The 22739-nt window shown below is 45.4% G+C and overlaps 1 protein-coding gene across 1 annotated transcript in view; it reads left to right on the top strand.

Moving 5' to 3' along the window:
* Positions 1-22739, top strand: part of PJA2 (praja ring finger ubiquitin ligase 2) — a 578273-nt gene that overhangs the window by 221710 nt on the left and 333824 nt on the right. The window lies entirely within an intron of this gene.

Raw genomic sequence — 22739 nt, 5'->3', positions numbered from 1 at the left:
ACCAAAGATCATCTATACGAAATTGCCACTTTTACGTAACAGAGTCCCTCCTTTTTGAGACCTGACACCAAAAAACACTTCCACTGGCTTAGCAGCCCAATGAGGTTTTTTTTTCATTGTTTTACCTGCAATTTTTGCAAATTTGTGTTATCTCCTACTAAAACCTTCACATGTCATGGAGGACTGCAGTTAGAAATTAGACTTATGCTCGTACTGGATCAGTGACGGATCGTTTAAAGATGGAAAGGTTGTATGAGCAGTTGCGTCTGGAGTCTGAGATTCAAGCAGACCGTGGGACTTTTTATTCTAAACAACGCTTCTGGGAGAGAGGGGATTCTGGGGGTAAATTGCTTGCGAATAGGTTGAAGTGTTTTTGTGAGAGGTCTTTTGTCCAGAAAATAAAAGATGAGTCTGGTAGGATTATTGTGAAAAGGAAGGATATTGGTGAGTGTTTTCGCAATTATTATGAATTGTTATACTCTGAAGAACATGTGCTGTTAGAAAGTGATCTGGTGGAGTTCTTTGATAAGATTAAAGTTCCTTGTCTGTCTGATGAGGCCAGAGATTTTCTGGATGCTCCTATTTTAGTGGAAGAGGTGATAGAGGCCATTATTAAAATGAAGTCTGGTAAGTCACCTGGCCCAGATGGACTGCCGACTGAGTTTTACCAATCTTTTGCTGAGCAGCTAGCTCCAGAATTATGTGAACTCCATAATCGGTTTCTTATGGAGGGTGTTTTATGTCCTTCAATGAGGGAGGCAGTGATTACAGTAATCCCCAAGGAGGGGAAAGATGCATCAAATTGTTGTAATTATCGCCCCATTTCACTTTTGAATGTGGATGCAAAATTATTTACGAAAATTTTGACTTCCAGGTTGGATAAATATATGGGTTTGTTAATTGGTAGGTCTCAAGTGGGTTTTATCAAGCAACGCCATGGATATGATAATATTAGGACTCTCTTGGATATTTTGAATTTGTCATCCTCAGGAATTGATGATTTGATGTTCATATTTCTTGACGCTGAGAAGGCATTTGATAATGTGGCTTGGGCTTTTTTAAATTTTAATTTGGTTAAGATGGGTTTTGGTCCCCTATTTATAAGTGCTGTTGGGGCATTACAGTCGGGTATTAGTGCAAAGGTCTGGGTGAATGGGATACTTTCATCTTCTTTTAGATTATTTAAAGGCACACGTCAAGGATGTCCACTATCACCTTACCTTTTTAATTTGGCTCTTGAGCCATTTTTGTCATATATTCGGCAGTCGGATTGCCTATCCGGTTTTATAGTTGGTGAAGTTGAAGTTAAGGTTTTGGCGTATGCTGATGATATAGTTATTGTTCTTAGTAATCCTGTAGAGGGGGGGAAACATCTTGAAGAATATGATTTCTGAGTTTGGTGGGCTCTCAGGTTATAAAGTTAATTGGGAGAAGACGGTTGTGTTTCCAGCTCGAGACGCTCAGGTGTGTAGACGATTATTAGATTGGAATTGTAAATGGGAAAACTGTAGGGTGAAATATTTAGGTGTCTTTTTGTCTAGAGATGTGAAAGGTATGGCGGAGTTCAATATAGATAAAGTTCTGGAAAGCATGAGGACTATGCTCCGTAGGTGGAGTAGACTCTCTTTATCCATCTGGGCAAAGGTTAATGCTATTAAAATGGTGCTCCTACCTAAGGTTCTGTACATTATTCAATCGCTACCTTTAAGGTTTACGAAAAAAGGTTTGGGCCGTGTGGATCGGGTCTTTCAGGAGTTTCTATGGGGAGTTTCAAGGAAACCAAGGATACCCAGGTATTTAATGGTTAGGAGTGTACATGAGAGGGGTTTTGGTTATCCTAACATTGAAAATTACTACAAAGGTTTTTTGATTAGAAAATGTATATCGTATTTCTCGTTGAATGAATCAGACATTCCAGTTTGGGCTCAGATAGAAGAGTTTAAGATGAGACCCTTACAAATTGAATCACTGTCCTCTCTTGGAAAGTTACCTAAATCGGTCAGTACATTGCAGTCTGTCCATGCTTCCAAAGATGCAGTCACATCATTGATTGTAAGTGGAGGGCAGGGACTTCATTTCTATGCGGAGGCCTCCATTTGGCAGTATTCGGGTTGCAGATCAATAATAAGATGCTATACTGGAGGAGTTGGATGAACAAGGGTATATTACTTATTAGAGACATATGGGATGATGACGGTATGATATCTTTTGAGTGTCTAAAGCAGAAGTTTATGCTACATAATAGGGAAATGGGGAGATATAGACTGTTGAGGGATTTGATTTCTGAGAGAGTATTAATGCTTACTGATCCTTTGTTACAAAGACCAGAAAGGTGTAGTTTTATTGTAGTTGCGCCTCGTGCAGTGTCTAGTTATTTGAGGTTGTTCCCGGTAGAACAGAAATTTAGATCTTCATGGAATGCTCTTCGACTTATGTGGTGTGCTGAACTGGGTGGAGATATTTCTATGCAGGATTGGGAGGTTCTATGGAAGGTTCCAGTTAGGATGAAAATTGATCTAAATTTACGATATATTCAACAGAGGATTTTGGGGCGTCTGTTTTGGACTCCAGTTAAAATGCACAGATTTGGCTTAAGGGAGGATAGTATGTGTTGAGTTGTTCTACGGAGGAAGGCACTTTGCTTCACATGTTATGGAATTGTTCGAGGGTTAAAGGTTTTTGGAGTGAGGTTTTGGATAGAGTTGATTTGGTCAGGAACATCTCTTTTCCAAGGACACCATCATCAGTTCTTTTGAAATCACCAGTGGGCACTCGTCACTTTAGCTATGCGACTCTGTGTTGGGCTAATAAGGTGTTTTTGGTGGCGACTCGTCAAATTTTACGCCTCTGGAAGACAAGAAAGAAACCAAGTATTGATGAATGGTTATTGCAGGTGCAGTTGCTGTCAAGATTTGAGAGGATTAAGTATTATGCTTTACATAAAGAAGAATTTTATAAGGAACAGTGGGAGGCTTTTAATGAACTCTGTGTGAATTAAGTGCTGATGGGCGATGGTTTTTGTTTCAGAGTGGTTAATTTACTATTTTGTTCTTTTTATTGTGTTTGTCTTGTGTTGTGTGGTTGTGTGTTTGTGTTTTTATTTATTTTTTTCTCTTGTTTTCCTCTGATTTTTTGCTAGTTATCATTTCAAATTAGGTTTGTTGCGATTAGTAGAGATAATTGATAGGTTTTTCTTATTTATTCTGTACTATTTGTATCAACTTGTATAATGCTTTTTTCATTTTATTTGTCATTTTCTTGTTATCATAATTGTTGTTTTGGAATGAGATGTATTTCTTTTGATAAATCTTTAAATAAAGTTGTCAAAAAAAAAAGAAATTAGACTTTATCATCTGTAAAACCAAATTTGTTGTCTACTCCATAATATGTGTCTGCAAAAAGGTATTTATCGGATCCACAATCAGAGAACTTCGAGTCAGAATTCGGGACCACCTATCAAATTTCAATAATCAAGACATTAGATTCCCTTTGGCTGCACACTGGCAAAGATACCACCAACTGGACAACAAGCAAGATATTCGATTCGTTGGATTACAACTTGTGAAACAACATCCAAGAGGAGGTGAACGGCAATTACACTTGAGTCAGCAGGAAGCACGAACCATATGTAAACTACGATGCCTTAAACTTTGCTTTAACAAAGAACATGAACTTAATGTATTTTTGTAATGTATTTCCTCATATCATGTTCACCATCAGTCTAATTGGCCTCAACTTACTTACAATATATAACCCTTTGCATTGTAAGCATATCTAGTATTGAATCAGGTGTTGGGGTACCTTAGACTTGATGCAACAATTCATTTGTGCTTAACTGCTAAAGGATGCTGCAAATAATTTATTTTTGTGTCTATACAATTGGAGGGTGCAGGGTGCACCCCCTTCGGGACTGCTCTCCATTTTAATTGACATATTAGTCATACATTGCACAGTAAACTGGTGCTCAATATTCTCACACATGAGGCCTCAGACAGTTCGAGTCTAAAATATTTTCATTTACATAGCTGTGCATTATGACGAGGTGTTTGACGTAAAATATTTTTTTAACAGGGTTTGTATATAACTGCCGAATACTATTCTGCACTTTCGTTAGTTAACTAGTTATCGGTGCCAACAACGTTCTTTACATAATTTACGCTGCTTTCAGTGTTATCAAATCAACACTTCAATGAGAGACAGCAGGCAGCACCAATATTACATCAGCTATTCATGTTCTGAGTCACAACAAACAGTCACGTGGGCACATCACGTGATTGATGCACACATTTAATCAAATAGCAAAGCCTTAAATACATACGTTCTCTATAGTTCACGCTGCCTTCTGCGATCTAAATGAAATGTTTAAACAAACGTCAGGTCGGGATTTTATTCCGTCATTACTGTTGCAAAACACTAATTTGTTTTCACTAAGAATCACGTGACTTTTCGAATCGTATATCAGGAGTGCCTTATTAGACATCCAATCTTTTGGTGGAGCAGTGGCATTATCGTGCATCTATGCAAAGACTTTCTTGTTCTCAACATTTTAAGGTGAGTGTTCTGAATTAGATCGCTCGTTTCAGTAATACAGGGACGAAATAGGTCTCGTTCTCTTGCCTACTGTAGTTGTCAAATATTTGGATGCATCATCTGATTATACATCAAAATGCTACCTTTGAGATTCGTGATAGAAGTCATTTTCGAGAGATTAATACGCCCCGTCAAAACCTTGTTATCGGAACCAAGGGTAAGTGGCTGCATGGAACCGTTAAGTCTCAACAGCATGGTAGCATGAATAACGTGTTTGACTGTAATTGACTTGCACATTTGTTGCAGCTCATATTGGCATTGCCTCGAAAAGCTGATTTTCTACAGTACATAAAGAGTAATGGCATGACTAACTCCAAGTGACGCACTGATATTTCAACAATACGAGAACCCACTAAATACATTGTTTTGGGGGTAAATGGCCCCCTAGGGGAGTTTATTCTTTGCATCCTTCAATCCTATTACTTTAACGTCCTTTCAGTATTATTCATGATCCATTGTTCTTTTTAATTATCAGGATTTAAACTGCAAGATGCTAATACTATATCATGCTAAAACAGTAGATTGGCTAAATGACGTGGAATATATGAATTTTGATGGCCGACAGATTAATTTGCGCTCCTCTTCCTCTCTCTTCCTTTTATTTCCTATTAGAGTGTAGTTTTGGGACAAGACAAGGCAATTGCCTCTTTCAACGCATGTCCAATTAAATTGCATGTCTGCAGACAGAAATCGTATGTTTCAATTTCATAACATGATATCAAAATGCAGTTTATACTTGATGGCTGTATGATTTGTATCACTTAGAGAACATTTGAATAGTGCATGGCCTCAGGAGAGGACCCTTTCCTGGGTCGAAACACGTGCCGACAAAAGGCACATTTATAAATACAGGCATTCCGTCATTTTGGTCCTTTGTTCTTGTTTTGGGAAACGAATGTGCTGCTTTTGAATACTTATTCACTTGCTTTTCTTCTCAAATATGAGACGGCAGAAGGTACATTTAATTAATACAGGTTTTCTGTCATTTTGGTCCTTCTTTGTTTATTTTTTTGGGACACATTTGTTGATTTGGAATACTTATTCACTTTCTTTTCACTTCATTATTCTATTTTGAGTCAGTATGGAAGCAAGTATCTACTGACAAAATGCTAATTACTTTTGACTGAATATTATATTTTTATCAGTACAATAACATTGACAAATTCTAACACTGTTCACAGAAAAACCTTACCAGGCATTAATTTGTGTTGCACTATTGCATATAACTGGAGTATAGCGCGAGTTAGGGAATACCTATTTAAAGCTTGTTTATATAGGGCTTATTGTGGATCAAACTGTCCCTTTGCACTAGTTATTTACACACCTCAGTGGGTCATCAGTTTTTGCTAAAATGATAATGTCAGTGCTTTACTGAGTTGCACAATTAGAGTTTTGTTTTTAGACCAAAGTAGGTGAATTGAAAGCAATTTGCTTTTGTTTTTGCTTTAATCTGGAGAATACAAAGTTGAGGTTGCAGTTTTATCGGAAAATCCATGTTCCTTACTGGAAAGAAGTACACGCTACCCTGGCTGGAATGGTGAGAGGGACAGGGGAGCACCAGGCAGAAGCAGGATCTATGACCTACCCACGGTATGGATTGGTTGTTTTGAATTGTTGACACTGGAGGCAAGTAGATGCCAACTAGGATTTCAATGACGATTCAGGATGATCTATTTTGGTTGAGGCCCCCGGGGTGATGAATGCACGACTGGGTATTAGCTCCCTATTGAAAGGTCTTGGAGTTTAAAAAGAGGAAATAGGACACATGAGGAATACCAAAGTTAAGAAGTTAGTTTGTGGATTGAAAGGTACGATATTAAACATGATGGGATCTGTGCAGCCCATGTTGTTAAACAAGCCCGTGGAGGCTCCTCTGATCAGCAGCCTACTGTGTAAAAAGCAGCACAGAAATTTAGCAGACACATGAGTGAAGATCTGTCTGCAGCCTCTAAAGATCTTGAAGCAAACTGATACAAAGGGTGTTTCTTTGACAACTCACTGACAAAATGTTGACTGAAAAGAGTCAAAGATAATACTTCTCTCTGTGTGATACTGCAGTTGTGGAAAAGATACTTTTAGAACCGCATTTCCTCTGCTCTAAACAACACTTTGGACTGTTAAAAATGCTCTGATAGTTAAACAATCCTCCACCCTAGACAGCATTACCCTTAGCCCATCACAATATCGAGCAGATAATTTGAGTCTGGCCTTTGCTAACAAAGTCCATAAGATCCCGACAATGGTTATGAGCACAGCTTTCCCTAAAGATTTCGATATCCATGATCGAAAAGGCCCTACTCGCCACCTATTCTTTAATCTAATGCTTACTCATGACATTGTGAATGACATTGTCAAATTTGTTTATACTAAGAAAGCTTTAGGTGAACAAGGATTCCATTGCCCAGCAACACTGCTAAGAATCCATTAATTCCATAGACCCATGCATACTTAAAATTGACAACATATTGATAAGAATGTGTATAATTCCTGATCCTTCAAAGAAGTCACACCCTTCAAAGAATTGGCCAAGTAATTTACTTTCCATCGTGCCTAGTGCTTGTGTATTGACATATCCGCATATATCTGCGCCATACAGCACCAAGCCCAGGGCTTGAGTTTTGTAAATATCTAAAGCTGGTGTGGTGGCCTCTCTGCCATGGGATGCAGTGAACATACTTATTCTGCCGGGTTTTTCTCTAATCCTTAATGCGCTTTGGTAGTTTGGGAAGTCCAAATGCTGTTTTCAAAGACACGGGTTCCTAGATGATCATAATACAGGACCTGCTCCATTTTCTGGCCCTTGATTGAGATGTTCTAGTTTCTATGTCTAGCTGTTTTGGGTCGGAGGACAATCACCTTGGTCTTTCCCTTATTTATCATGTTTAATAGTGAAGATATCCAAAGTGTGTTTTAGTCCCATTGGTTTAGTGGACAATAAAGCGGGGTCATCGGCGAAAGAGACATGGTATTCTTTCTGCTCCCATTTTAGGGGGTTAAGGGTCTTGCGAGAAGATTACCATCTCCTCAGTCACCTCGTCAATATAGATGCAGAAAAGCAGCAGAACCAAGACACAACCCAGGCGCATGCCCTTCTCTACATATAGGACGAGTAGTTTCACCCCCTGTTCCCCACCGCACAACCGCCCTGTTATCTGCATATAGAATTTTTACAATTTCTGGTAGATAACCAGGGATATTTTTCTTCCCGAGTACCTCCCACAACAGCCTTCTAGGAACTCCATCAAAGGCTGTTTGGAGGTCCACAAAAACTGCTTAAATATTAGATTTCCTAAGAGTCGGATACTTGGATAAAATGAGACGGAGGCAAAAACTCCGGTCATAATAATAATAATAATAATAATTGGCACTTATATAGCGCTACGAACCCTCAGGTATCTGAGCGCTGCTTATTATTACCCACGGTGTGTGGTGCTCATTTATCGACCTCGGAAGGATGAAAGGCTGAGTTTGGCCCCGCCGGGATTCGAACCTGCGTTACGGGCTCTGCACGTCAAAGCGAGCGCTCTACTCGCTGTGCCACTTGACCGGCTTATCCGTACTTTTCATGGTTTGAAACCCAGCCTGAAGGTGATTCGAGATACATTCTGCATTAACCTGATTTTGTAGGTGTACTAAGATAGTTTTTGCAAAAAAAAGTCTTGCCCCATCAAGAATTGAGATGGGGCGGTAGTTCGCAGGACATCTTCCATCGCCCTTTAGTGAAGATGGGAGCTAATTCAGCATTCTGCCATGAATTGGGGATGCTTTAAATCAATTACTGCATTGAACAAAGGGTTTTAAATCCATATCTCATCCTTTTATAGGTCGATATGTATCTTGTCAGGACCGGGAGCTTTCCGGCAACACATTTAACATATGGCTAGCTCTACTTCTTCTTTGTTTAGAGTAAAGGTCTCGTTCCCCTCCATCAACCCATTGGGGCGGGGCTCGTTGATCATTGGGTTCACATTTAGGGATGCCTCGGGATCTCTATACAACTCCTGGAAGTGACTCAAAGTTTCTGGGCTGCTGTGACACAAGATTTTGTATTCTCTAATGGGTGTAACGCCAATTACTAATTTCCAAAACTAGGTCGAGGCCCTTTGTTGAGATGCCTCCAGTAGAGTATCTCACATTTGTGCTAGGTAGGCCTTTTTCTTCCCATTAACCACATTTCTATATTTTACCGCATGCCACTGAGCGCTGATCGATGAGCTTGTCACCCACTAGGCATTATCGGATTTAATTTTAGGCTACCCTACATTCCTCATCGTAACGAGCATTCGAGGGGATTGGGTCCTCCGACGTATTCCATATCTATGACAGGTAATCACCACAGCTGTGCTGCTTCGGAAACTTTTCCGGCGTCTGCGTCCTGCGTCGATGACGTCGATGCGCCGACGTCGAGGACCTCCTCCGACGTCCGACGTCATCCGATGTGATAAGTAGGACGCACGACGCCTGTAGCCTCAGTTCCGTTTTTTCCGCGAACGTGTTGCTTCGTGTTTCTCGGTTCTAAGCCTCGACTCTTTGGAGTTCTGTTCTTTCTGGTTCTTCGAACCTGTTCGTTTGTGTATTTCTTCGACGATGTCTTCCACTGCGTCGTCTACCCCGCGTCCGGGCTTTAAGAAGTGCGGGGAGTGCGGGTCCAAGATGTCGGTGACTGACTCGCACGACGCCTGCCTCTGGTGCCTCGGGGAGGCCCACGACACGGATGACTGTATCGACTGCCTGTCGCTCACGTCCAAGGCCTTGCGCGAGCGTAAGAAGAAATTGTCGGTAGGGCGGGTGTCCAAGCCCCGGAAGTCGAAGTCGGCGGGGGTTTCGACGGATGATTCGAGGGGTGACTCTCCGTGTCATCGTCGGAAGTCTCGTCGGTCTTCTTCTAGGAGTCGGTCTCGCCACTCCTCCGCCTCTTCGAGGCATTCTCGGAAGCGCCGACACCGGTCGCCTTCCAGGTCCTCTTCGGAGGACTCTGCCCGGCCCGTCGGTTACCCCTCTAGCCGTGCGTCGCCGGAGGAATGGGCTTCCTTCGGGAAGAAGATGTTGGCGATTCTTGAGTCGCAGGGTACTCAACCGTCCGCGCCCCCGAGTGGGGTCGGCCGTGTGAGGTCGAGAGCCACCGCTCGCAAGAGTGGTCGGCGCGAGTCACGGGAGAGGTCCCGTTCGGACAAGGAGACTCGTTCTCGCCGTACACGTTCCAGGTCCCGGTCCTCGACGCGATCGAGACCGTGTGCACCTGTGATGTCTTCGAGGAAGACATCGACGCCTGTGGCGTCGAGGGCGTCGACAGGCTTTCTCGAGGCTCCGGCTCCGAGGAAGTCGTCGAAGCCGTCGACGTTCAGGTCGTCGAGGGACGCACTCGGGGCTCCGGCTTCGAGGGCTGTGTCGACGCCACCGATACTGGAGGCGCTGCATCTGACGTCGACGCCGATCCTCTCGGCGCCGTTGCCGGTTTTCTCGACGGCGGCGCCGATTCGCTCGACGCCTTTTGTGTCGGACGTGCCCCGTGTCTCGGGTGTACCCCCTAGGAAGGCTCTGGCTAAGAGCAGGCACTCTCGGGTGCCTTCTTTTCGCCACCTGGAATATATTTCAGAGGCGGATGAGGATTCTGATGGCCTGGTTCCTCGTCAGGTGCCAGATGACATTGTCTCGGGCCATAGTCAGTTTGACGATTTGAGGCAGTCTCTGCATGATGCCAGTGGACTGGACACCTCTCCGGAGGTGGAATTTTGTCGGCCTGAGCCTGGCTCCCATGCCGATTCCTCTTACCGGCGCCTTATGGCTAGGGTTTCTGAGTGTCTGGGATGGTCTGCTCCCCCAGGGGAGTTTGTGCAGGATGACCTGACGGACATCCTTGATGTTGGTCCCCCAACTGACCCGGTACTGCCGTTCCATATGGCTTTACAGAGAAGGGTGGCGGCGGCTTGGACTGCTCCGGAGAGTCTCCCGGCGGTGGGCAAGTCCTTGTCGCGTAAATACCGTCCAGCCAGTAGCGACCCCTGCTACTTGACCAGGCACCCCACTCCTGAAAGTTTGGTGGTGCAGGCGGCCACGGCCCCGGCAAAGCAGGCGTCGTACCCTACCATCCCTCCTGATAGGGACGACAAGCGTTTTGATGGCTGGGTGAAGAAAGTGTTTTCTTCTGGTGGTATGGCGCTTCAGGCGGCCAACTCCATTTGTGCCTTGTCACGTTTCGCACACACTCTGTGGAACTGTGTTGCGTTGGCGGCTGAACATATTCCCGAAGGGGTTGAACGGGATGGTTTCCTTGCTATGGTCCAGGATGGTAAGGATGCCATGTGTGAGTCCGTTCAGTCGGGTCTGGACTTGGCTGATTGCGTTAGTAGGTCCATGGCGGCAAGCACCGTGATACGCAGGTTTGCGTGGTTGCGGAAGTCGGGGTTTGCTCCTGATGTGCAATCCCGGCTCCTCAACATGCCCTTTGACGGTGAACACCTTTTTGGCAGCAAGGCTGACGAGAGCCTTGAGAGGTTGCAGACCTCAAAAGCTGCAGCGAAGTCGTTGGGCGCTGCAGTTCGCCAACCTCTGCCTTTTCGTCCTAGGGGACAGCAGTGGAGGGGTGGTTCCTTTCGCTATTACTCGTCCTTCAGTAAAGCGAGAGGGGCTGGCAGTCAAAGAGGCCAGCGCAGGGGTACCAGAGGTGGACGACAGGGTACCCGTGGTGCCAAGGCCGCTCGGGCAGTTGCCTCTTTGCCCTCAGGTAACGCCGCAGCCGCTCCTACTCAGTCATGAGGCCATGTCCCATGGTTCGCCGGTTGGGGGAAGGCTGGCGCAGCATCTTGTAGAGTGGCAAGCCATTACTTCAGATGTGTGGGTTCTGGAGATCATAGCCCACGGCTACTGTCTTCCCTTTCGGCACAGGCCTCGCGACAATCCACCGGGGAACCTCTCTTTGAAGTGTCCGGATCCGCTCCTTGCGCAGGAAATTCAAGCCCTGCTGGTGAAAGGCGCTATAGAACTGGTGCCTGTAGCGGAGAGGAACAAAGGATGGTATTCCCCTTATTTTTTGATTTCCAAGAAAGACGGGGGATTGAGACCCATCATGGACTTGCGCGGTTTGAACAAACTCCTCAGGAAGGACAAGTTCAAGATGGTTACTCTCTCTCAAGTCCTCCAGGCCCTTCAGCTTCAGGACTGGTTGGTGTCACTCGACCTCAAGGATGCTTACTTCCATGTGCCGATCCATCCCAAGCACAAGAAGTACCTGAGGTTCGCGGTTGGCGACTCGCACTTTCAGTTTCGGGTCTTGCCGTTCGGATTGACCTCCGCCCCGAGGGTCTTCACCAAGCTCATGGTGGTGGTGGCAGCGCATCTCAGGCAAGGGGGGATTCACGTCTACCCCTACCTGGACGATTGGTTGATCAGGGGGAGCTCTCCCGAGCAAGTCCTGGATCATCTGTCCGTCACCTGCCACTCCCTTCACAGGCTGGGCTTCTCCCTCAATTTAAAGAAGTCCCATTTGACGCCAACGCAGAGGCTCCAGTACATCGGAGCAGTGCTCGACACTTCCCTGGGGCAGTGTTTTCCTCCCCAGGTGAGGGCTCTTCACAATCAGCAGATGGTGCACAAGTTTCAGCATGCCCAGACACTCCCAGCGTTCGAGTTCTTGAGGTTGCTCGGCCTCATGGCATCCTGCATTCTTCTGGTGCCAGAGGCTCGCCTGCGCATGAGATCTTTGCAGTGGGCACTCAAGATGCAATGGTCGCAGTCCTCCGGCAGGATGTCGGACCCTATTCAGGTGCCGCCCTCGGTCGCCCAGGACCTTCTGTGGTGGGCCGTCGAAGGCAACTTGATGAAGGGGGCTCCGTTTTGTCTTCCCTGGCCGGAGGTGACGATCGTGACGGATGCATCCCTCACGGGATGGGGAGCTCATGCCAGCGGGCTGACAGTCAGCGATCGTTGGTCTCCGTCGGAGTCCAGACTCCATATCAATCTGTTGGAGCTGAGGGCCGTCAGGCTAGCCCTGAAGGCTTTTCTGCCGACTGTGCGAGGGAGGAATGTCCTGATCCTGACGGACAACACGGTGGCCATGCACTACCTCAACAAAAAAGGGGGGGCAGGGTCACTTCCTCTGTGCAGGGAGGCGATGCAGCTCGAGTTCTGGGCCATCCAGCAGGAAGTTTCGGTCTCGGCAGTTCATCTGGCCGGAGTCGAAAACGTGACGGCGGACGCTCTGAGCGGGCAGAGCGCGATCTCTCACGAGTGGGAGTTGGCTCAGGAGATTCTCCTGGAGATCTTCGCCCTTTGGGGGACCCCTCAAGTGGATCTCTTCGCCTCCAGTGTCAACCGGAAGTGCGAGAGGTTCTGCTCGCGGGAATTTCCTCCAAAAGGAGCCTTAGGAGACGCGTTCGTGGTGGATTGGTCGTTCCCGCTGCTGTAAGCGTTTCCTCCAGTCCCCGTCATCCCACAAGTGCTGCGGAGGTTACGGAAGTTCGGTTCCCGGATGATCCTCATTGCTCCGGCGTGGGCTCGGTGGACGTGGTACCCGGACCTTCTCGACTTGTCCATCTGCCCTCCACGTCGTCTTCCCTACCGAGACGATCTGCTCTCACGGGAGGGGGGTCTGGTTCTCCATCCAGAGGTCAGATCCCTCAACCTTCACGCTTGGCTTCTGAAAGGTTGAGGTATAGGGATTGGGACCTCCCTGAAGACGTGATGGAGGTGTTGCTTTCGGCCCGAAGGCCAGCAACTAAGTCTCTGTACCGTTGCCGTTGGCGTAAGTTCTGCGACTGGTGCAGAGTTCGGAATGTGGATCCTTTTGCATGTGACATCCCCATGGTTCTGTCCTTTTTGCTTTCTTTGGCCCACGGGGGCTTGCAAGTGGGTACCATTAAAGGTTACCTGGCGGCGCTGTCCATCTTTAAGCGCTCGTCTGATGAGTGTTCTTACTTTAAGATCCCTTTAATTTCACAGTTTCTGAAAGGGCTCACTAATGTGTTCCCTCCGTCACCTTTCCTGGTGCCTGGTTGGGATTTAAACCTTGTTCTTAGGTTTCTTATGGGTGCTCCGTTTGAGCCTTTACATTCTTGCCCTTTGAGGCTGTTAACTCTGAAAACTGTGTTTTTAGTTGCGGTTACTTCCGCTCGCAGAGTGAGTGAGTTACAGGCACTTTCAGTTAAGCCACCCTTCACTGTTTTCCACAAGGACAGGGTTGTCCTTCGTGTTCGTCCTTCTTTTCTTCCGAAGGTAGTGACGGAATTTCATTTGGCCCAGAAGGTTGTTCTTCCGGCATTCTATCCTCCTCCGCATCCTGGTAAGGAAGAGGAGAGGCTCCATAGGCTTGATCCTAGGAGAGCTTTAAGCTTTTATGTTTCACGCATGTCCCGGGTCAGAGTGGACGATCAACTCTTTATTGGTTACGCTGGTAAGCGTTTGGGGCAAGCTGTGACGAAACAGACTTTGTCCCGCTGGATTATTTTGGCCATCTCGGAGTGTTACCGCTTGGCGGGTAAGGACCCACCGGCTGGCTTGCGGGCCCATTCTACCAGGGGTATGGCTGCGCCTACTGCCCTGCAGAGGGGTGTTCCTATTCGCAACATCTGTGATGCAGCCACCTGGGCTTCAGTACATACATTTGTACGGCATTATTCCCTCGATTATTCCCTCGATTCCATCAGTGGGCAGGATCTGGCCTTTAGCAAGGCGGTCCTTTGCTCTGCTATTTGATTGGCTATTATAAATTTTGTTTATAAATTCTTTCCCTCCTCCTTGCTCTGGTACTGCTTTGGGAGTCTGTCATAGATATGGAATACGTCGGAGGACCCAATCCCCTCGAAGAACAAGTTACTTTCTTACCTGGTAACGTTCTTTCGATGGGATGGTCCGACGACGTATTCCATATCGCTCCCGCCCTGCCTTCCCCGCTGCAGAATTTCTTTTGCGATTGCAGCTTACGTTCCGCAAGGCTTTGTGTCTGACTGGCAGTTGACTTATGTCACACGTTCTGGGGGAAAAAACTACAACTGAGGCTACAGGCGTCGTGCGTCCTACTTATCACATCGGATGACGTCGGAGGAGGTCCTCGACGTCGGCGCATCGACGTCATCGACGCAGGACGCAGACGCCGGAAAAGTTTCCGAAGCAGCACAGCTGTGGTGATTACCTGTCATAGATATGGAATACGTCGTCGGACCATCCCATCGAAAGAACGTTACCAGGTAAGAAAGTAACTTGTTCTTCTTATTCCTCCTATTCTCAGCTATTGGTTGTGTTAGCAAGAGATGGAAGTTGTCGGACAAGTACATTCATTTAGAATCCGTTGGGACGAGATCTTCTCGTGTACAGATATTCTGAATATTGGGAATTATGGCTGAATATATGCCGGATGTGTTATTTGCCACTACATTGGACCATTTAATTGAGTAATGCACGTGCCCTCTCTCAAGTTGAACAGCCCTTTTTTTTTGCTTTCTAGTAAATCTTTAATTCTCCTCATTCTATTTCTTTCCTTATCATTTATCGCCCCCCTGGCACTGTCGGCTTCTTCTATAAGGCTCTTGACCATCTCCTTAGCCTCATTACCCCGAGCCCTACTCCATCTCCATCTCTCCATCTCTCACACCTCTCGTATCCATCCTTTACTCTTACCTTCTCTCCCCCCTCCCATCTCCTCCCACTCATCAATCTGGCTCCACTATCGACTTCATCTTTAACTCCTCCACTGCTTCTCCTATATCTACTCTACCCAACTATCTATCTGACCACGCTCTGCTCTCATTCTCACTCTCCCCTCCCCCATCCTCAGCTACCCCCCCACCTTTATCCCCAACCCTCTTCTTCCGGCATGATCCACGTAACTTAAACCCTTCTTTATTCCTTGCATTCTACTCTCCCCCCCCTCTCCCAATTCTCTTCACTCTCAGCTTCCGAAGCCTCTTCCACCCTCTCCTCCTCCCTCACTTCTACTCTTGATCTTCTTTACCCTCTCTTCCCGTTCCGCACTTCTCGCCAACCTGCACAACCATGGCTTTCTATTCACCTCTCCTCCATGAGCCGCCTTCTCAAGTGCCTTGAATGACTATGGCTCAAACACCCCAACCCCTCCAACCAAACTGCATACTTCTATCATACTCTCTGACTCGTGCATCAACTCCACTAAAAGCACCTATTTCTCTGACCTTCTCCAATCTCAATCTTTTCACCCTCTCCGCATATTTCAAATCTTATCCTGTCTTGTCTCTCACGCTACCCCTGATCCTTCTATCGCCTCTCCTCTTACTTCTTCTGATCTTGCCTCCTTCTTCTCTAACAAAGTCCTCAATCTCCGCCAAACTATCCTCTCCGCTCCTTCTTATTCTACTCCTCTGCCCTCCACCATGTCCTCATTTCTTCCAGTCACTCAATCTGAAGTTACACTACTACTATCCAAAACTCATCCTACTGCTTCTCTCTCTGACCCCATTCCTACCCGCTCATTCCTAAAATCTACCCACTCCTCATACCCTATCTCACCTCTTTCTTCAATACCTGTATAATGTCTTCCACATTTCCTACTCCTTTCAAGCATGCAACTATCATCCCTACACTCAAGAAAACCTTCTGCTAACCCCCACCTTGCGTCCAACTATCGTCCCATCTCTATTCCTGCCCTTTCTCTAAACTTCTCGAACGCATTGTCTATTTTCAACGTTCCTCCTTCATCTCCAGCCACTCTCTCCTCCCCGCTATCCAATCTGGTTTCTAACCCTTTACACTCCACCAAAACTGCACTTTCCACTGTTCTCCACTCTCTCCTTTCCTCACGCTACACTAAACATTCCTCTTATTCTTATTCTTGACCCCTCTGCTGCTTTTGATACTGTTGACCGTAGTCTTCTCCTTAATTCTCTCTCCTCATTTGGCCTCAAAGACTCTGTCCTTCACTGGTTCTCCTCTTATCTCTCTAACCACTTCTTTGCCGTCTCCTGGGGGGGCTCTACCTCTCCCACCCTTCCTCTCAACCACAGCATCCCCCAAGGTTCTTTCCTTGGACCCTTTCTCTTTTCGCTCTACACTTCCTTCTTAGCCCCCATCATTTCCTCCTTCGGTGTCGCACATCATTTCTGTGCGGACGATACCCAGCTCTTCCTCTCCTTCTCTCCTGACATCCACCAGAAGCTTTCTTCTTGCCTCTCTGCTATTAAATCTTGGATGTCCTCTCACTTCCTTACTCTCAATACCGATAAAACTGAAGTCCTTTTCTTCCCTGCATGCACTCTCCCTCTCCTGCCCCTTTCATTCGCCTTCCCCCCTCCAAACTCTCCTTCTCTCCCATGCACATAACCTTGATCTTTATATTGACCCCCACCTCTCTCTATCTCACCATATTTCTCTTACTACCAGATCCGGCTGCTTTCACCTGTACAACATCCGTAAAATTTGATCCTTCCTAACCTTTCACGCGACCTCTCTCTTAATCTCCTCCCTCATCTTCTCTAGACTCTTCTACTGTTCTACTCTGTTCTTTGGACTCCTCTCCTCTCATCTCTCCCCACTCAAATCTATCTACCACTCTGCCATCCGCTCCATCTGCCTTCTCTCTCCTCATGACTCCATCTCCTCTTCCCTCACCTCTCTAGGTTGGCTCCCATTTCACTCCCAGCTCAAATTCAATTTCCTCTGTCTAGTTTGCAAATCCCTTCATGGTCTTGCCCCCCCCCACCTTTCCTCCCTCCTCACTTTCTACAGTTCTCGTTCTCTCTGCTCTGCCGATCTCTATCTACTCTCTTCTCCACCACCACCCTGTGTCCCTTCTCGGCTTCCACTCTTTCCAACTGCTTGCCCCTTACCACTGGAACCGCCTTCCTCTCTTCATCTGCTCTACTTCCTCCTTCACTTACTTTCGTACCTCTCTAAAATCTTCTCTTCCATTCACCTCCTTAAAACCCTTTGTTTCCTCTTACTTCAACTAGTACTCCCACCCACACCTCCTACTCCCTCTCCACCTCTCTCTCCTTTCACTCTACTCCCTCCTACCCCACGTCCTGCACTTTTCTAATGCTCATCTCTTCCTTCCTTCTCCCTTACTCCCTCTGCCTCCTCTCTTACTTCTTCTGCTCTCACCTTTGCTCATACCTCCTACTTCTTCTCACATCTCGGCCCCTCCCTACTCTTCTTCCCATACCATAATGTAAATTGTTTTTGTACGGCTTTCTGGTTTAATTCAATTGTTATGTAATGCTTGCTGTATCTTGTTTGTTCCTCTTGTAAAGTGGTTTGGATTTAAACGCTATATAAATTCAATAAAATACAAATACTTCCTTCCCATATAACCGCAGTGAACATGTTGGGGGTCTATGATCACTATCATAGCCACTCTTTACTTCAAAGTTACAGATATTACTCAAATCCTTTTTAACCTTTACACACACCTCAAAGATCCTTATATAGCTATCCACTCATATGCGGACAATACTTAGTGGTTCATGGGAGTAAAATGTCCACAGGACATCAGTCCTCTCTGTGATCACCTGGCCATCATCCAGTCCTGGATACCAACCGCCTACCTCAAACATAACCCGTTCAAGACCAAATTCATCCTCAGCTGTCCCCCTGCCAAACAGCAACTTATTTATTAATGGGCTCAATGATATGCACCTAGAAGGATTTGATCCGCAGCTCTTGGATTCAGTTAAATCCTTAGACTTCACCATTGACGGCAGACAGTCCTTCCAGAAACACATAGCCAAGAATGCACAAATGGCCTTGCTCCAAATCACCATCCTTCGCAAAATTAAACCCTTCATCCCTCAGTAAGACTTTATGGACTGCAGTGCAGGCACTTGTGGTCTCGCACATTGCTGGGGGAAATGCCCTTCTGACAGTGCTCTGAGCCGCTCACTTGGCTCCCCTAAAAGCAGTCCACCACGCTGCAGCATGTCTTATCATGGGTGCGTGGAAATTCAACCAATCAAACACATCTTATGCTACATTGGCTTCCTCTCCAGGCCCGGATATTGTTCAAGACTGCATGCATCATCGATGGAGAAGTCACGAGTAGCACAACAGCGTACCTGGCAGTTAAGCTCCACATGCAGCAAATCTTCCTACTGGCTCAAGCCACAAATCGCCTGCAAAGCGAGTATCCTCAACTGATGCTTCTCTTGTCATGCACCCGCCCTCTGGAACTCGATCCCGTTATATGCTCGTAATGCCCCCGCAGTTCTCTAATTTTGTTAATCTCTCAAAACATGACCTTTTCACCACCTGACCAATAACCAACCCCATTGGGCACACAGACTGAAACACACAGTACTGCGCTACTGTTAAGATGCCAGCCCAAACACTGACTACCCACTCGCTGTACATTGCCCCACTGCTGTGGAGCTAGGTCCTTGCTTTAAACTATAAAATAAAAATTAAAAAATAAGTAAAAGTGTGTACAAAGTTCTACATTCATATCAAATGCACCAGCTCATCAAGCCTGAACACCTCATCGCTCCTCAACTCTTCTAAATCGAGAAGGAACACAAGATTCTTAGTAGAGAACACCTTGACTCCACCAAGATTCAAGAGGCAATGCCAGGGTGGTAGGTCCTTTGCAGCACACCCCCACAACATTTGGAGAAAGTTACAGAAACCGTTGAGGCCTAATCCTAATTACAGCAGATTCAAACAAGGCCTGACTAAGCTTCCACTCAAAGAATTATTCCTTGACCCACTCCCCCTTCCCCCGACCCTAGCCGAACCTTGTGTATGTGCTTCACCGCAAGCAGGCAACATTTTAATCTTGCTGCCTGTGTTTGTTTTTTTGGTCTAATTTTAATCGGGAATGTTCTTTACACAGTACCTTGCTGCAGTTGCTTAATTTACACTCTCCCTCTCTCCCCCACATCAATGCATTACGCTTCCCCTTTTCCCCTTCCCTCTCCCCTGCACTTGCGCGTTCTCAATGTCACTGGGCCTAGTAAGATCGTTGTTTTGACCTCCCTTTTACCCCTCCCTTGCCTTGTTGTACCTTGAAACAGTTGTGTATGTGCGTAATATATATAAAATATCATATATCATACCACCCTTTGTTGTCCGCACTTAGCAAAAGCTCTGGTCTAAATTGCTACTCCACGACAGCAATAAAATAAAACGCTTACATCTGGTCTGCAGCAGTTGTCATTAGGACTTGATTTTCTTCCTCCTAGTCAAGAAGTAAACTCTCCATGTGTTTCTCTATGGTTTGTGTCATGAGCGGCCCCTTAGTCGGTTTAAAGATGTTTTCCTTCTGTTAGAATGGAGTTTAATTTTTATCTTAATGAGCGAGCTTAAGTGTCTTGGAAGATGGTTTTGGTGTTTGCAAATTCTCTGCTGGTGACATTGTTGAAACTAGCTTTTTGGCAAGTTAACCCTATACATATATGCAGTGTTTCAAGTTGTTCTTTGTATGGATTCAGATTCTTTTCCTAAGATATCCAAATTGCCATGGTAAGTAATTTGTTGGTTTTGTAGTCTTATAAACTTTCACTTACTAAGCAATCTTTGCATAATTTAGATTATATCCTCTGGTTTCTCTATTTGGACACGCGTAGCGAGTTCCCGGAATTCTGCATCAACATGTGGTGATATCTGAATGATAGGAATGTGAGTGGTCCAGCTATCACCCGATGTGCTCTCCAGAGGTTGAATGACTGGTTCCTGTAGACCCGCTACTTTCCAAGGAACAAGGCATTCCCTGAATCTACAACAATGAAACGGAAGAGTGCTGGGTAAATTGAGTCCCAGAATGCATCCAACACAATCTGAGATCTGGGACAGAAGGCACGTGCTATTATGATTGCCAAGTTGAGAGTTTTGCAGCTCCTGATAACCTTTACTGTACTAAAATCTTATATATTCTTCTCTGGCCAAAAGTCCTTTTTGGGAAACACCAAAGTTCTAAACACATGTTTTATGCTAACTGCACATTTTAACTGTTGGCTTGCCGAAATTGTCACCTGCGGCTGGAACAATCACTTGTCCATTCATGCCAACCAGGTAGTTCAAGAACTGCTTCGTACTTTTGCATTCCATTCGTGAAATTTTTACTGAAGAGAAAGAACCAGGAGGAACTAGGTTCCCCATGTGAAGCACAAAGACATGGGTTTAAGGGCCTGTTTTCCCCATGTGAAAGTTACCCACTGTGGAAATAAGCTTAAGCTACAAGTAAATTACCAAGGTGAATGTCCATCTTTCATCAGTACCTAATGTTTAGTTCCAACCTGATCTGTCCTCCTTAGTCCAGGAGAAAAAGGCCAGACACTCGCAGGAAGAAGGCCCTTTGTGGAGCAGCTCTTGGTCCTCAAAGAAGCCATTGCTCCTACCGGTGGATACCCCTTTCCTCTCTGGGCGAGGCACTGTTTGGTGGGTCTGCCATCTCTCTGGGCATGCAGGGTATTACAAACTATTTAAGATGAGATTACTTCGACAGTTTGCATTGTAGGGTATTTCTTCTGGTGTAGGCAGCTGTCCTATAAAGTCCCCTGGGAACTGTTTTCCGGGCTTTGCTATGGAGCAATTTGTCAAAACACTACCATGCATAGTGGTTGTAGATGGACGTTTCCCCTCGTGCTTCGTTACTGTATAGAGAAAGAGGGGTCAGGTGGTCTCCTTTCTCTGCTTTCGAAGACCCCATCTCTGGTTTCAAAGAAGCACAGGGAAAACGCAAAAAAGCTTTTCTACCCACTGTCTGCACTCCAGGATATGACCCCTGCAGAGCTTATTCCAATTCCTACCAAATAATTGTTCAGATATTGGCTTATGAAACACCTGTGTCTTAGATAGCTTGAATAGTGATACACAGTAGTGTATGCTACTGTTGTAAATAAAGAAAGTTAGCAGAATATCTCTTCCATGTTTAAGAAATTCAGTGACAAGAAATTGTATGCTTAAGCGCCCTCGCCTCCATCCCTCTTCCAACTCCTCCTCTCAAATGCTACCTTTCAAATCCCCCCCATCACAGAACCCCCACTGCATTCTAATCTGTATGGAAGCCGACCGCAATCAAGCAACACAGCAGCTACCCATTCAGAAGTCCTTCAAAACCCTGTTAGTTTCTGTTGCATCACTCAATGTTGGTTCCACGTTACTCTGTTTGACACAATAGGACCTATTTTTGTATAAATTTTGCAGTCCTTTGCGGCTTTGGTTTCCTTTAATTGGCGATTTCTTACTGTGCAGTAGTGAATAATTTCTTTGTTACCTGGATGCTGCACCTGTTGGAGTGTATATTGCGGCTGCTGCAATATTAAACAAACAATTCTTTTTAACTGCACACTTCCTTGGAGTGCGCTTCTGGTATTCCTTTTCTGAACTTTTAAATCATACAAAAATGCATCTTTAATTGGTTATGCACATCTTTGTTTATTATTTCCTTTCAAACATAAACTTTCTTCTTCAAATAACCATATCCTTTTTGTCTCTCAACACGTGTTTCTCCACGTTTAATGCACGTGGTTCATCAGAGTTTTCAATTTTTTCGAATTCGGTAATATTCTCAACTTTTAAATCCTTTTCGTAAAGATATTTTTTCCATTAATAGCAAAACATTTATCCTTTCTTATCTTCCAGATGAAAAATATATGGGATTTCTTAAGAAACGTGGAGAAACACGTGTTGAGAGACAAAAAGGATATGGTTATTTGAAGAAGAAAGTTTATGTTTGAAAGGAAATAATAAACAAAGATGTGCATAACCAATTAAAGATGCATTTTTGTATGATTTAAAAGTTCAGAAAAGGAATACCGGAAGTGCACTCCAAGGAAGTGTGCAGTTAAAAACACTAGGACCAATAGCTGACTTCCTAAAATTAAACACGGTCAAATTGACAGATTCCAGAGTTAAGTTGGCTTGCATAGTGTATTCTCTACGAACTGAAGACTTTTTTTCTTTCATCGCTCGGTGACAATGGATAGATGGACAATTAATCTGTACCTAGGCGTTTTGAACTACCTTTCTCCAGTCAGTAATACCTCTACCCATGACCTCTACTGCAGCACACTTCTAAGATTGTGGGCTCCCAGCGCAAATCAGAGGGGCAGAACAGCTGCAAGACCTGCAGGTGACTGAGTGATCTGTCATTGCCTGCCAAGGTTTGAAGTACTAAGTTGAGTTGGTGGTCTCTTGAGCAATATCCAGAGCCCCAGCTGCTATGAGACTGATGGAGGTGCAGAGAGAATTAT

The sequence above is a fragment of the Ambystoma mexicanum genome, chromosome 6p, assembly GCF_040938575.1.
Source record: "Ambystoma mexicanum isolate Mex_15411 chromosome 6p, UKY_AmexF1_1, whole genome shotgun sequence".
Taxonomy (NCBI): Eukaryota; Metazoa; Chordata; class Amphibia; order Caudata; family Ambystomatidae; genus Ambystoma; species Ambystoma mexicanum.
Note: the sequence above shows the minus strand (reverse complement) of the source record. Positions and strands in the feature narration are given on the sequence as shown.